Here is a 17,028-nt window from a genome sequence, read left to right as displayed (position 1 = left end):
CTTTACGTGAGATGGAAAAAGTGGGGGATCTCTATAAGGGGTATGTGCTTCACTTCAGAACTTCCCCAATCATACAGTGCACTGTAGAGAAGTGCCTTTTGCGACATGGTCATCCCCATTTTTTGCCTGGTAGTTGATGTGATTTCGGCTGGAAGTGCCCTGGGTTCATGCTAACCGGGACCCCAGTGCCTGATCTCTTTTGCAAAACCATACAATTGTTTCCCCCAATCGGCAATACCTTTGGTACCCTCTTAAAGTCCCTAGTAAATGGTACCCCTGCTACTTAGTGCCTGAGCTACTAACAAGGGCCTCTAAGGACCGCAGCACGAATCTTGCCATCCTAAGGGCCCCTGCAACGAGCTCATACAAACTGCCACTGCAGGCTGCACGTTTTGGTGGAGACGAAAGTGCCATGCATACCAACACATCATGAAGTATAGGTCAGTCATCCCTACAGCAGTCCTCACTGTCCTAAACAGGGAGCACTATACAACATGTGAGGGCATCATCGCATAAGCTGGTATGCCCCTGTGCTGGTCAGTTCCATTGCTGCCAGTACAAGTGAACAGTGAAACCATTTTACAAGCATGTGCCGGACACTGTTAGAAATAAGTACCCCAATTACATGATGGCTTCACTGAAAAAGTATTAGTATTAAACATCTTGTATTATTAAATCTGTGCTGATGCCAGCATCGCATTGAGTAATATGTGTACACTGAGGGCACTTTCGAGGTGTCCCTGAAAATTTACAAGCCACTAGTGTTCTGGCTGACTGGTTGTAACTAGTCTGTCACCACAGATGAATATCTGACCCCCCACAGGAGAAGGTCTTTGTTCTTCGGGGTCATAAGCCAAACCTCCTCAAACAGGAGTGCCTTGTACTCCCACCCAAAGGATGACCTATGAATTAGCATTCCAGGGACAGGGAGCTACAAAGAGGCCCATGGGCTTTGGACTGCATATTTGACTTTTCTCACAGGAGAATAAGCTGACCCCCTTTGTCCAGAGCCCTTGGCACCTGGACAGGTGGGAATATTAGTAAGGCAAGACAGGCGTGTCCACCGTCAGTTGAGGACCACCCCTGAACTGAGCTACCTGAAGTGGATGCAGCTTTTCAGAAGTGACCATCTTGGTGATGACACATTTAGGATCTCTAGGACAGGCTTGTTCCCACTTCCCCAACTTACAAAGAAGGACACTGAAGAGCTGCGAATGCGGAAGACCGAGGAAAAACACTGACTTCGAACCAGCACTGCGAGCCTGTGTGCTGTTCCCCATAGACTGCCTACCTGCAATAAAGAGTCAAGAACTCCGGTGGAGAATAGGAGCTGCTTCCTTGCATCTAGCAGGCCCCCCAAGGAAGACTTAGTGCTCCAGACTGCAAAAGCCCGACACCTCAAAACACCATTACATCTGTGCTTCTGAGCCAAAACTGAAGTGGAACAATAGTTCCAGCATGGTCCTTCAGCCCTTCAAAGACAAAGCCCACCTTGGACTTGCCCACTGTGGACTTTCCAGCACAGCCTGTTTGCAGGCACCCTCTACTGTGACTGCTCTTGGCAATGAAAATCAGATGCCTAAAGGCACCTCTGCACCTGTCACCCCTGGCCCCTGAAGAAGAGGGCCAAAGGCATCCCTATGTCTTCGAGCATTGCCCTTGTTAGGTCAGCCCTACTGGTCCCCCAGTCTGAGCCTTCAGCCTCTTTTCCGATGGACCGATCTCCATAGACTTGAATGGGGCATCTGATGCTGTACACAGGGCCAGCTTTAGCACTGGTGGCACCCTGTGCGACAATGTTTGTTGGTGCCCCCCAATGATCACCTCCACCACAGATTCTCTCACTAACACCCTTTAAAACTTACCAAATCTTCATAACCACTCTCTCTCAGGTGCATTGAATTAGTTATCTAGCGACACTCATACCAGTATAGGGTGTCAGAGCACTTTGCAACACACACACATTACATTTAGACCATCAATCATACATTTGAAAACAGTGTATAGGAAATGTTACATAAGCCAAAGGACTAAAAGTGTAGGAGTCAATGTTATCCATACTGGTAGACAGGTTAGTTTAAGAATGCTTGGTATGGAGAAGCACAAACTCAGAGTCGAAAAAGAAACAACATAGTTGGGAGTTTTCTTTAATAATACAAATCGATTTCTAGCCAAATAAAACCCTTTCTGCAACATTCATCAAAGTTCTAATGCATATTTTGCAGTGTGTATGCAGTTCTATGATGAAAGTAAATAGCTCACTGTTGAATATTAGGACTTTGAGTTATAAATTGCAAGTAGCAAAAGGTTGTCTCTTTTAAAGACAGTAACCTGCTGATCTGTTTACATTATATTCACTCTGTACACGTTCTTTGCATCAGGCATGTTAACCCTCTGCACTAACTTCACATAAGTCAAAACCTCAACTATACAAAATGCTGAGGCCTGGTAATTGCTGGAGGAAAGAAATGCTGCAGCAGGTACTTTAAAAACATAGTAAACTTGCAAACACGGCACCCCCAGGAAGCCAGCACCCAGTGCGGTGGCACCGGTCACACTGCCCTAGAGCCAGCCCTGGCTGTAAAGCACCTCTGCAACCAGCCGCCCCAGTGCTGCCCAATGTGAACTGTTGGTGCTTCTTTGGAACTTGCCCCATACTCACATTAAGTCTAGAAGATTGGTCCTATAAGTCACTGTTGAGTGAAAGAATGCAATACATGTTTTTTCATCCAGAAGTTAACATTACCACGAAGTGCTTCAAGTCTGATGTAAAACATCAAAATCACCTAACGCTGAAAAACACACCTCTGCACCCAGATGCCCCAGTGCCCCCCCCCTAGGTGAACTGTTGATGTTGCTTGGGATCTTGCTCCATACTCACCTTAAAACCTGGGAAAGGGTCCCTTAATTCGTTAAGTGGCTGTATGCAGCATCTGTTTTCTTCCTAAGTCAACATTGCTAGGAATTGCTTCAATTACGAGTTAAAGTATCAAAACATGTACTATTAAAACCTGCTAGTTTAAAAAAGTACTTACCTGATTTTCTTGATCTTCCTACCTAAAGTTAGATACAAATAAGTGTTATTTTTATAAGTTGGTGTGGATCTTCTTATTGTGTTGTGTGCATCATTTATTGAATATTATGTGTATTTGCAGATCTAACACTCCTTTCTGATAAGCCTAAGGCTGCTCGACATTCTACTCCCTAGAAGAGCACCCTGTGAATGCTATAGCAAGCCCCAGTCCACTAGTAATAGAATACCTGGACATTGCACAGTATACCTCTGATTGACATACCATATAAAGAGCAGGCTTCCTTGAGCCCCCAAAATGTAAGCACTTCATTTTCTCTGTACCTCCTTTACACGCACATATGCACTAAATTACTATAGCAACTGGAGTACGACACCACAAGACCATTACTTTGGGTGCTCTGCAAGAGGCCAGGCATTGGAACAACCATACTTTTTGCCCACAATATCAATCCAATGACAGAAACTGTGAGAAGGCCGCACTGCCTCCAATCAACCAAATCAATCTAGATTTGTATAGCGCAGCTAATCACCGGAGAGGGTATCCAGGCGCTGATGGTACAGCGGCAGGGGGCTCAGTTGAACATCCTAGTCTTGAGTCCTTTTCTGAATTCCAGCAGGGATAATGAGGTCCATCGGTGTAGTGGGAGGTTATTCCACGCCTTTGCAGCAAGGCAGGAGAAGGAACGTCCTCCACTGTTGCTGCGGTGGATGCGGGTCGTGTGAGTGAACTGGAGGAAGGCAGAGCGCATGTGTCTGGAGGGAAGGTGGACGTTCGTTGGTGGTTGTTGTATGCTAGTCCCTCATTTTGGAGGGCTTTGCAGGTGTGGATCAACATCTTGAACTGGCATCTCTTCTGTATTGGAAGCCAGTGGAGCTTCTTGAGGGGGGGGGAGTGATGTGGGTTTTTATAGGTAGGTCTAGGATGAGTCTGGTCACTGTGTTATGAATCGTTTGCAGTCTCTTGAGGAGGTGTGAAGTGATTCCTATGTAAAGTGCTTTGTCAAAGCCAGTCGACTGGTGAACAGGGCTTGAGTCACTTATGTCTTTTTTCAATGAGGAGCCATTTCAAATTGCTGCAGAACATGTGGAGGGTAAGGAAGCAGGTGGAAGAGACTGCGTTGATTTGTCTTCTCATGGTGAGCTTACTGTCCAGAATGATGTCGTGGTTGCGGGCATGGTCGGTCGGATTGGGTGAGCACCCTAGTTCTGGGGGCCACAAGGAATCATTTAATGGGGAGGTGTTGTTCCCGAAGATCAACACTTCTGTCTTGTCAGTGTTGAGTTGTAGGCTGCTGTCTATTATCCAGTCAGCAATGCTCGTCATGCACCTACAAAAGTTGTTCAGCATGGCGTAGTGGACTTCTGATAGTGAGAGGATGATCTGGATATCATTGTATAGGACACAACAATCCATGCGATCTGACGATGTTCAGCCTCCACTCAGGAGCTCTCAATCATTGGTGTTGTATACCTCTGCAAGTGACTCGGTTCAAAATAAGCACTGTACGAGAGCAATATGCGGTACCAGAAGAATACTGAAACAGAACACAAAACTTTTAAGGAATGCAAGAAAAACATGTGAAACATAAACAGGAACTAAATCACTGACATGGATTGCCATTAATGTTTTTAAAATTAATTGTTCAGAAATCGATCAGTGTTTTTGCCAGTAGAGTGGGCTCTGAATATTGGGCCCAATAGGTACCAGTTTCAGTAGGCGTTTTAAATTACTACTGGGTCTGAATCCTGGATGGACACAGCCCACTTAAAGCCTTGGCTTTATACATTGTTTAATTTGAGTCCCTATCTCGCCCCTCAAGTCCGCCATGCCCCAAAGCATTGTGCTATGGTCTATAACCTATTATAGATGCACTGACCCACCTGAGAAAGCCAAGCTCCTCCAGGAGCATGGAGAAAGCCTGGTGCCTTCTCATTCCACTTTGAGTCTGGGAGGCTCTCTGGCTGACAGCGGTGCTTCACTCCATCCTCTGCTTTTGTCTTTTTTCATCAGCAAAGTTTGGGTTGGAGTGTGGTGTTTTTCTGTCATCAACCCCTGGTCACTGGTTCTCCCCCCATGGCAACTTCCCAGAATCGGACTTCTCCCACCATGCACTGCGGTTCTCTTGTCACACCTGGTCTTCTGCGCTAGTTGACTGGGGAGGAGACCAATATGGGAGTCCTGCATTTGTTTTCATTACATTTCTATCTTGCTGTTAACCTCTTTCTATGCGAACTTCTCTCTTGATCATTTTAGGAGTTCAGGTGACATTTGAAACAGCCGAAGGAGGAGCCTTCGGGTTACTCCTCCGGATTCTCACAATTCTGGAATCAAAGGCATCACAATATAATCTTGCCCCGTGGGTGGATTCCCAGCAAAGTATACTTACTCTGTGAGTTGCACTAAGGCTTCTACCAGGGGTGCATGCCTTTCACTCAGATCAAGGCTCAACTTTTGTTTCTAAAGTATTAGCAGAGGAAACACAGCTACAATAATCGTATTTATTCAAACCTGATTTAAATGGAGTCAGAAAAGGAGAACAGAACACCTCTGCAGGCCTTGACTTTGAGGATCTTATGTAATGATGTATCTTGTAAAACAATATATAGAGCGCCTGGCTTGAAAAAGTATGACAGAGATGTCCTGAGCCTCTCTGATTCATAGGATGAATCAAATCAGTTCGGTTTCAAGAATTCAGAACACCAGAGAGTGACTGTTCCATGTTCAAGTCTCTTCATGCTCTGCTCCATCTAAACCTGCACCCACTGGTCTATGAGCCTGTTATCAGTAGTGAATCCTTCAGACCTGCATTCTGCATGCTGGTAATGGTACCTCAGGTGAAGGCACCCAAACTGTCATATGCTTCCAGTGCCTGTGGCCAAAAAGAATTACCAATTTATATTAGCTTTGTGAAATCTCATCATGTTCCCATTCTCAGCAGATGTCTGACATCACTACCCAAGATGCCTTCAGAACAAAACATGCTACTTGGAAATTCCATAAAACCTAAACAGTACCATTATGATTGAGGAGCCTTGTGAAAAAGGAAAAAAGTCTCAGCTCCAAACTTTTTTCTTGCAATAGCTAATGAAGAGAACACAGACCATCATCCTTAGACTCACCTTCTAATTACTAACTTCAGGATTGGCATCAGGAACACCTTAGATGGAGGACCTGTAGTTTAGAAAGCTCCTATTCATAAAACTGAAGAAAGTGAGGTACTCCCCATCCAAGTAAACAAGTTTGTTCTGAAATGCATTGCTGGTCTTGACTGAGGCTGATGCATACCCCTCCCTAGAAGACTGCCTTTTTCTAGTCATACTCTCAGCAGTCACATGCAACTGCCATAGACCTACATCAGGATGGTACTTTGTCTTGTATGTTGCTAAGATTGTGTATCTCCTCAAAATGGTACATGATCTTGTGGAACCAGACAAGGTTCAAGTTAGCCTGCATCCCCTTTTTTCATCACATAATCCAAACGGCACATCCACTCCAAGATTACATTTTCTTGAGCAGACTGCAATATCAAAACCTGGGTTCAACAAAACCTTTTGAAGTTCAACACACCGTCCATCTTGATCGAATGGCATTCTGTCTATGGGACCCTTAGCCATTGACTGTGATATTGAGAGTGTATATCAATTCCTAAAGGATCATCAGGCTTGTGCATCCTTTCACAGCTGTGATCCAGATCTGGGTATTATTAATTCTAAAAAAGTACTATTCTAACAGGTAGGAGGAGTGGTACCTTGGGAGATATTCCCTATACAAGGTTAAAAATCCTGCATAACTTCCCTGTGCACATATAATACTGAATCATTTGCTGAAATATTTTGATATCAATGCATGGTTTAATTCTGCAAGTCAGTTTTACTTGCAGGAACCACAAATTTAAACTCACACATTAATAAAGTACCATTGATATGTTCACTTGCCACAATTTCTTCTGTCATATGCAGAGGGTTATTACGATGTTTTCAACAGTGCTGTCATTTTTAAAAGTGTTTTATCTTGACTTCTTCGGGGATCAGATGTTCAGTTTCCTGCATGCATGCAACCATCAGATATTATGGCCCCCACCACAAACAGTTCAATTATTGAGAGAAGGGAGGAGGATTGTGTTTACGACACCAGTAACACAGGGTGAGACTACACTATTTGAGAATGGGATTTTTCACCCCATTGTTTGAACAAAGAAATTACAGAGGAAAATAAGACAGAGAATCAGGCTCCCATTTCACAACAGACTTAGGAGAGACCATTACATTTCTCGAGATTTATAACAGAATTAGAAGAAATTAGCAATGAATGTTTAGATCTTGAGCATGTGAAACAGTACCAAGAAAAATATCCAGAATCAACTGATATGAAGTTTTTCATGTCTCAGTTTGTTATGGGTTTAAGATCAGAGATCAGTAAGCACATGCAACATAGTGTGATTTGCTGGCAGACAAATTTGTTGAATGAGATGTTGAGGTATGCAAAGTACTGTAGAGGTAAACAAGAAATTAAGGAGAAATTAATGTTGAACTAGACAAAGGATGCTCAAAAAGGTTTTCAAAATCAGTAGTTTGTAAGAAATCAAGGTGGAATTCAAGGTTTTGGACAGCAGACTCAAAATGTTCGAGGAGGATTTAGTGCTTCATAGGGTAGAGGTAGATGTGTTCCAGTTGATTTGAATTCTGGTGTAGATGTTACAACACTGAAGAAATTCACCCCTTGTCAGCTTTGTAATAAAATCGGGCATAGGAAGAGGGTGTGCAGACTTAATCCAGATAGAGTAAATGAAAATGTCCAAATGCAAGGAGGAAATTAGATGCAGAATGTACCAGTTCAGCAGAAGCAAGTGTCAATGCAGAATAAAGTTCAAATGATGAAGGTTGCCCAAGCCCAGCTGCTCCCACAAAATATGGGAATTGCTAGATGTAATAATAATCAGATGCTTACAGCAAATCAAAATCCATTTCAAATTCAGAACCCATTTCAATGGTTCCCAATGTTAGACAATGACAGTTTCGGTTACGACAGTTCCAAATGACTGTGCCTAGGGGAGAGGCAGAATGCGTGTTTGGTGCAGTCTTTGAGGTAGGCCAAAGTGGACCATTATTAGAAGGAGAAGCTAACAGCCAACAAGTATCATTTTTGATTGACACTGGGGCAAATTCCAGACTTACCCCTCTCCAGAAAGAAGTCCTAAGTTGTAAGAATTTCAAATAAACAGATTACCAACCCAGTTTCACAAAAAAGTCCATGTAAAAATTGGTTCATTTGAAGAAAATCATCAGTTTGTTGTCTCTTATTATTCTAGTACTGTAAACCTGTTGGGAAGAGATTTGTTGTGCAGGTTAAATTGCACTATTTACAGTGCACTGGATGGTGTTGAGTTTCAAACACATGACGAACACATATAGTTTAAAATAGCCCAACAAGAAACAGCTGTATTACTGTATCCAGCGAGAACAATTGAAGAAATACCACCAGATTGAAAAGAGACAGTAAACCCTGAAGTGTGGGATTTTACAGGAAAAGATAACGGACTGATTAAAGGTCTAAAACCTGTCCGAGTTACAGTGAATTCGAATGTTGTGTATCCTAGAACACCACAATACAATTTGAGCCCAGAAACAATCACATGAATAGCACCAGCAATCAAAGAATTGCTGAGGAACTGAATTGTAAGAGAACTTGTTAGGAGCCGTTGCAACTCTCTGATCATGGGTTTACAGAAATCCCAATATTAAATATCAGATTGTGCAGGATCTCCATAAAATTAACAGCATTGTTGTTCCATGTTGTCCCATGGTACCAAATACAGCCACCACACCTTTCCAAATTCTGTTCACCGCAGAATGGTTTACTGTGGTAGTTTGTGTCAAGCTTTCTTCTCTTCCATTGCATGTGGACAGACAGTTTTTGTTCTTATTTGTGTTCAGAGAGGACATTTTGGCATGGTGCCGAGTCCACAAGGGTATACTGAGAGCCTGCCCATTTTTAACCAGATCTTAGAAAATAATCTTGAATCTCTGTAGATGCCCTATAGTTCAGGTCTTGTGCAATACATTGATGACCTGCTTGTGGCAAAAGATGCATGAGGAACTTGTAAACAAGATACGATTGCACTTTTAAAACGCTCGGCTGAGAACATATACAAAGAGTCTTTCGGTAAGCTGCAATACTATCGGAAAGATGTCCAATATTTGGGACATTCATTGAGAAAGAGCAAGGAAAATGTCACCCAAAAGAGTTGAGACTATCTTACAGATGAACCCCCTTCGAACTCAGAGAGAAGTCAGCATGCTTTTGGGAATGGTTGGCTACTGTAGACATCGGATACCAAATGTTTTCCTTGTGGCTAAGCCTTTACTGAGGCTGACACACAAAGATGTGCCTAATCTGCTTCTATGGGCCAATGAGTGCTTAAGAGCTTTCCTAGAGCACTAGGAATGTCTGATTACATTAAGTGTTTACGTTGTTTTGCAGTGAGGGGTAGGGCTGCACTCAGTCAGTGCCTACTCAGATGCATGGAGATGCAAGAAGACCTGTGGCTTATTTTTTGACTACCCATGACTCTGTAGCCTTAGAACTGCTGGGCTGCCTTAAATCAGTGGCAGCTGTTGGAGTTAGTATCAAGAGGAATGGGACTATAGTGATGGCATGCCCTTGAACTGTTAAGATCCCTCACTCTGTTGAGATTGTGCTCATTGAGACAAAAAAGCAGTACATGACTATTAGTAGGCTTGCAAAGTACAAGCAGCAGATTTTATTAGCGATAGCATACCTTTAAAGTGCTGCTAGATTCTAAATCCATCCACACTACTGCCTGTAAATGAAGATTGCAATGGATAGGAAGTTGAGCATGATTGTCTAGATGTCACAGACTTGTGCACCAAGCCAAGGCCATACATAAAAGATGAACCTTTGATTGATCCAGATTATGTAATGTTTGTTGATGGCTCATGTCTGAGAAAGAATGAAGGAACCCTGAGAGTAGCTTACGCTGTCTGTACAATTCGAGAAGTTGTAGAAGATTCCTGGCTTTAGGCATGACTTCAGCACAAGTCATGGAATTAATTGCCTTTACAAGAGCTTGCAGTTTAAGAGCCCAATTGAGAGTGATTATATGTAGAGATAGACAATATGGATTTGGTTTTGACCATGATTTTGGACAGTTATGGTCACATATAGGTTTCAAGACCTCACCTGGAACCCCAATTAGGAATGGGTAACATGTAAGAAAGTTGCACAAGGCACTGCAGAAACCAGCAGAAATTGTGGCTGTTAAATGTGAAGCTCACAGGAGTGACAAAGGATATGTCACTGTTAGAAACATATTTGCTGATGGAGTTGCTCAGTATTTTGCACTTGTGACTTGCACATTTAACAGGGCTTACTCAAATGAATCTGAAGAGGACATTGTTTTCTTAATGTTATTGTCAGTGGCTCATACATGGGAAGAGCTTAAAAGATTGCAGGAAGATGTCTCAGAAGCAGAACGAGGTTGGATCCGAGCAGGATGTGAGCTACAATGCAAATGACATTTGAATGTCAGCACATGGGAGACTAGTATTGCCAGACAATTTGCTGTGTCAGTTGTACAATACTTCCATGGTTCAACACATTTATGCAATGCTGAGAATATTCAGACAGAATTGGTTTAATCCCAGATTTAGGATGCTTTGCAGAAGAATTGTGCCATCAGTATGTGACATGTTAACAGATAGGGAAAATAATTCCAGTAAGTCACATAGGAAGATCAGGTGGACCTTTTAACAGGATGCAAATGGTCTTTATCGAGATTCCTGTTTGTAATAGGTTGAGATATGTCCTGTTATTGTGTGCATTTTATCTAGATGTGTGAAAGACTACCCAACATGGAGAAATGACAGTCTCACTGTAGCTAAATTGTTATTTAGAGAGTTAATACCAAGGTACGGACTGCCGGTTTCTGTAGAGTAAAATCGTTGGACACATTTTAATAATGAGGGGGCCGATTCACAGAACTACTTTACGACAAAATCCTAAACCTACTACTTTTGGTATTCACAGAAGGCTTTTAGTAGTGTTAAATTAGGATACGTTTTAAATTAGGATTGTGTCTTAAATTAGGATTTTGTCTTAAATTAGGATTTTGTCCTAAATTGGGATTTTGTCTTAAGTTAGGATTTTGTCCTAAATTAGGATTTTGCTTAAGTTAGGATTTAGTCCTAAATTAGGATTTTGTCTTAAATTAGGATTGTGTCTTATATTAGGATTTTGTCCTAAATTAGGATTTTGTCTTAAATTAGGATTTTGTCCTAAATTAGGATTTAGTCTTAATTTAAATTTAAGACAAACTTAAATTAAACTTAAGTTTAACTTAAGACAAAATCCTAATTTAAGACAAAACACTAACTTAGGACAAATCCTAATACTAATACTATATGCCTTCTTTGAATACCAAAAGTAGTAAGTTTAGGATTTTGTTGTAAATTAGTTCTGTGAATCGCGCCCAAAGTCCTGAGAGTGATTTGTGCAGCTTTACAGATTGAGCAAACATTACACTGTAGTTATTGACCTAAAGCTCCCAGAATCATTAAATAGCTCAACGGAACTCCTAAGTCCTGATATTGAAAAAGTTTGGGGCATATTACCAACAACTAGCGATAATTATCGCTATGTTGGCTTAGCGGCAATAATTTCATCGCCGTGTTGCGGCAATTTTTATCGCTTAGGAGCCTTGCTATTATCAAGGTTTATCTCCTAAGTGATAAAAATCGGCCGAAATGCATGAATATCGCTGTAAAGTCAGCGATATTCATGCATTACCGAGCTAATGCTCTTAGCCATGTTATCCACCTCCCATTGGATAACATGGCTAAGAACTGCTCAGGGCAGGTGTTAGCTTTTGGAGATATTCGCGCTTAGCGCGAATATCTCCAAAAGTTGGTAATAGGAGATAGCGATGTTAGCGACTGTTTCCAGTCGCTAACATCTTGGCATGCCCACTTTGCATGTCATTAGTGATAAATATCTCTGACATGCAAAGCGGGGCCCAAGATGGTCGCTATCTCCTACTAGCTGTCGCTAACTGGTGTTAGCGACAGCTGGTAATAGGGAGATCATTTTATCTCCGCTTTCTTGGCTTTTAAAGCCAAAAAAGTGGAGATAAATCCCTTGATAATATGCCCCTTTGTTCTTCTACATCAATGAAATGGCCAGATGCTTTTCCTTTAGTGTTGATGAGGCAAGGAAATATTCTTGAATGAAAGACTGGGCTATCCCCCTAATTCTTGATGGGACATGTAATGAAACTGCCTGCTGAACTTGCAAATGCACTTTTAAATATATAGTGCATTTTGTCTTTCACCAGTTTCAAACTGTCACCTTAAATCCATGTCCACAATCTCCGCCCCAGAGACTGGGTTTTGGTAAACTGGCACATTTGGTAGTCTAGCCTGGACTCGGGGAGGAAAGGCCCCTACCAGGTGATCCTCATCGCGAATACAGCTAATTGTGGTGGAATACCAAACTAGGTGCATGCGTCTCTTACTCAGACAGTAAGAAATCTACATGAAGAAATAGTGTTTAATGAGCCAGAACGAACAGCACTAGTGGCAAAACTGTCACGAGTTGGACAATTGCGGGGAGCAATACAGCAAGAGGCCCAACAGTAAGGAGGAGAAAGGGGTGAAGAATGAAAAATAGTCGCACCAATCCAGGTTCCTGGGATTTCTCAAAGTGGCATGGAAGTCTCAGAAGGAGAAGAAGAAGCTTAAATAAACCAACTGCAAAACTTTCCTCCTTGAGACAATCTTAACTGAATGTTTGACTTATTGCTGTATATTGTTGCTTAAATGATCTGACTACAGACAAACATGTATTGTCAAAAAAGAAAAAGATGCAAAATTATCATGTGTATTATATTTCTAGTAACAGTGTTAGTGATTATAACAACATTAACAGGGTTTTATTTCACACCAGAGGCATGAAGTCTATGTCTACACCAGAAACTACAACATTCACACACACTGTAGATGAGACACAATTCAAGGAAGGCTTCCTTTGTGAGTTACAAGCAATGTTTATTCTAGATAAGTGTAAGAATACAAACAGGCACTAGATGCAAGAGATTTCTGTGTCTGTGCCCACTTATCTTCATTAGCTGCAGAGGAGGTTACTTATCACTATATACCTTTATCATGTGCAATAACATGTAGTATTTTGCTTACTTCAGTATATATGCGAAAACACTGAATATTTATAATTGAATTAAGAAAAGAGCACAATTTTACACTCACAAACAAAATAAATGGGCACTCCTTGGTATTGCTTTAGACCATCTATGCTGATAGATAGTGATAAGACATATGAAACAATTAAAAATGTTTAATGACACTCTTAGTAAAGGCATTTATCATGACATTAGATGGAAGAAACATAAACATTTCACATAGTAAAAACAGAGAGGAAGATGTTTTGAAAAATGTTTGGAAGATAGAAGAAGATGAATTCAAAAATAAAATTATTTATCCAAAATTGAAATTAGATAGAAGACAGAAAGGAAAAATATGCGTTTGCAGAAGAAGAACCTAAAGTAGAAGCAGACATGTAGAAATCAGTGAATCTGAACACACACTTGAAATTATTGGAGGTACATGGCAAATTTTACAAAGGAAAGTAAAAAGTAATTTCTGGACTTTATTTCACTTGTGGACAGGATGCTTATGTCCAATTGCTAGCTGATTGGGAGGGTATTTGCCATTTACCTTGATTGTTTCCTAAGATGCATGAAGTATATAATATAGCTGCTTTAACAATGAAATCAACACATAGACTCATGTAATAAGGGTGATGAAATGCAACTAGTTGGGGAAATTTTTCATGCAATTATACCACCATAGGAGTCATACTGAATGACAAAAAGATTAGAAAGCTTTCAACAGTTGTTGACAAATTGGCAACCAGTACTTCTGGAACTTCATTAGCTGTAAATACAGAATTAGTAGCTAATAGATCAATGGTTTAACAAAATCGCCTAGCCTTAGACGTTTTATTCGCAGAAAAAGCTGGAGTCTGCAAGATGCTGAAAGTTCAGCATTGCTGTGCAAACATTTCTGATGAAAGTTAGAACATTTTAGAATGAGCAAAGAACATTTCTCACCTGAAACATGAATTAGAACCTCTATAGACTCCCAGGGCCTGATTACGAATGGGGTAGTCAGACCGCCATTGCACCACCATAATCGCCAGGGATCTGAAATCCCTAGCAGTGGCGCGTCAGCCTTGAAGCCGGATTATTCTTGGTGGATCTGCCCTGGTCCCGCCAAGCATATTCCGAGTTTTCTCTTCACCACGGTTTTCATGGTGGTTGCTACTCCATGAAAACCATGGTGGAGAGGAAACATAGAGGGCCCTACAGGGCTCCCTTGTACTTCAGGGCCATGGGGTGCATGTAGGGTGGCACATGTTGTGCTCCCCAGTGTGAATGCACGCCAGTACCTGCACAGCATGGACTGCTCCAATCCATGCCATGCAGGTACCGTCTTTTACATTCTAATTGCAGTGACTATTTCATAGCCAAAGCCATGGGACCGCCAAAGAAACACCAGCCAGTGACAAAAGAAGTTGTAATCTGGCGGGCAGTGCGCACACGGGTTTGGCATTGCAGGAGCAGGGTGCCGGCATTGCAGTCCCACTCCCGCACCGCCACACTCATAACCAGACCCATAGTGTTTTAGAAAATGTAGGCAAATGAGCTTCTGTTATTGGAAATTGGTTTGTAACAGCTGGGAAAGGGATTATTAGAGCAATATTTGGGCCTATATTAATTGTAGGGATTTTTTGCAATTTGAAAACTTTTGCATTAAAATAAGAAATATAAGAGAAAAAGACAGACAGGCCAATGGAAAGGGATTGAGCATTAAATTATCTCATTTCTGGCAAACACAAAAAGGCAAAACAATATGAGAGTTCGAAAAGGAAGAGAAAAGACTCAATTGAGAGAGAGAATGAACTCTAAGGATTAATTGGGATGAAAGTGTGATGGTTAATATAACCATCAGATGGGGGACTGTAAAAGAGATTTTAAAATTAACAAGAAAATAATGGTTGTTTTAAATAAATGTGTAGAATTAACATGCAAGCTTCGATGGAAATAATGCACTTAGAATGTATAATCATACAAGTTGTCCTATTTTTATGTATTAGCCTCAAAATGTCTTAAGCAATGCTGCTTGAAAAAAAAGGTTGAATGAAAAATCAAAAGTTTGATTCTTGGCCTCTCCATGAACCAGATATTCATAAAAATTAATAAGTTGCTTAGATAGTTTCAAATATTTCTGTAGAATATTCTACTTAGACGAAGTTGTTTAATCACAGGAGGGATGAAGAAACAGAGATTCATTCGACTTCCATTTGCTGCAGAAGTAATCAGAGGAGAATGAATCACAGTATCTGTTTTTATTAGAGTCTGAGGTGCTGGTATATCGAAGACCCTCATTCACATGTCAAAAAATCAGACGGTTGACCTTCCGGTGGAAAAAGAAAAAGAAGATCACTTGGAGAACCCAGTGTTCGAGTGATAAAAGACCCAATGATGAGGCTATTCACATAGCCGACAAGTTGAGAACTAAGATATGCCGCACCACTTGTGGCATGTGGATGCGGGTCTTCGATATACCAGAACCCCAGACTCTGGTAAAAACAGATTCTGTGATTAATTTTCCTCTGATTTTTCTTCTACTTATACAAAGACCATTATTTACACATAACTAATTTGTGTCATTTAATTGGGCAATGAAGAATTCATTCATTGAAATGAAGCGTTTAAAACACATGAATTTGATTTTCTAACCAACTTGTTTTTTTCCTCATTAAGACTTTCTAGCCTACTTGTTTTATCCCCAGAGAAGGTGATTCTGCTAAATGTTTTCTTTTCATTAATACAGATGTTTTGACTTCTACATGGACTAGTGTTTAGAAACTAGATATTGAAAGGTTAGAGACATAGCATATACGTGGGAAAGAAAGTCTGAATGAGGTAAACTCCACATGAGCACAGTTGTTCTAATTTAGTTGCAAACATAACATTGCTGTCTGAGGACTATTGTATTCATGTGAGGAGATTTGGAGTGATCCTGTTCATAGGGCAGCATCAGACACTGATTAGCTGATGGAGATCAGAAGAGCAACATGTTGCAAAAGCTTTGTGAAGTCGATGACCATAATAGTGTGTGCTTTTAAAGTAGACTCATAAAATGTTCTTTTTGCTGCTTCTTTTTGCCCATTTTCCATGCCCATTTTACCCAGACCCAGACCTTATGTCGCATTGCTTTGAGACTACTGAGTTTTCTGAACCTCTCTTTATGGGAACTTGTTTGCTTTGATTTTGTTATCAATTTGAGATTATTGAAATGCTAAAGCTTTATGCTTTTCTCCCACTCTTTTCTTTATGGAACATACATTAATGCATTTATTACATTATTTGATTAACTAATATTGATATTATATTTCTGTCATAAATTGACTATTGAGATTATTCTTAATTTAAATTGTGGTTTGCAATAAAGAAGAATACTAAAAAATGTGTTAAAAAAACCATTTAAACAGATACCACCTCTCTTCATTCACTTAAACTAGACTAATGATTATGATGATAATTTATATGATGTATTGCTTTTTTCTTCTCTAAAACATCAGCAAACATCTAATTTTCTTGGAGCCGATTATTAAACAGAGTGGGAACCAGCCCATTTGATGGCAAACCGTGATATTTTAATCAGTGAACTTATTCCTTCTCTGGCACTTTATTTTTGTCAGCTTGACTCCCATTTTCATCTTAGGAACTGTTGTTTTGCTACTCTTTTTGCTTCTTAAAAGAGAACATTGCCATAGCCTTCTCGGCAGCTATACTGACTAACCATTGCTCACTCACTTGGTGCGTCCACAGTGCAAAATTCACAGATTTTAATTTTTTTCTTTTTATGAACCCCCATTTGTATGAACATGACTCTTT

This window comes from Lissotriton helveticus, chromosome 2_1, assembly GCF_964261635.1.
Source record: "Lissotriton helveticus chromosome 2_1, aLisHel1.1, whole genome shotgun sequence".
Lineage (NCBI taxonomy): Eukaryota > Metazoa > Chordata > Amphibia > Caudata > Salamandridae > Lissotriton > Lissotriton helveticus.
The sequence above is the reverse complement of the archived record's forward strand: the minus strand, read 5'-3'. Positions refer to the sequence as shown.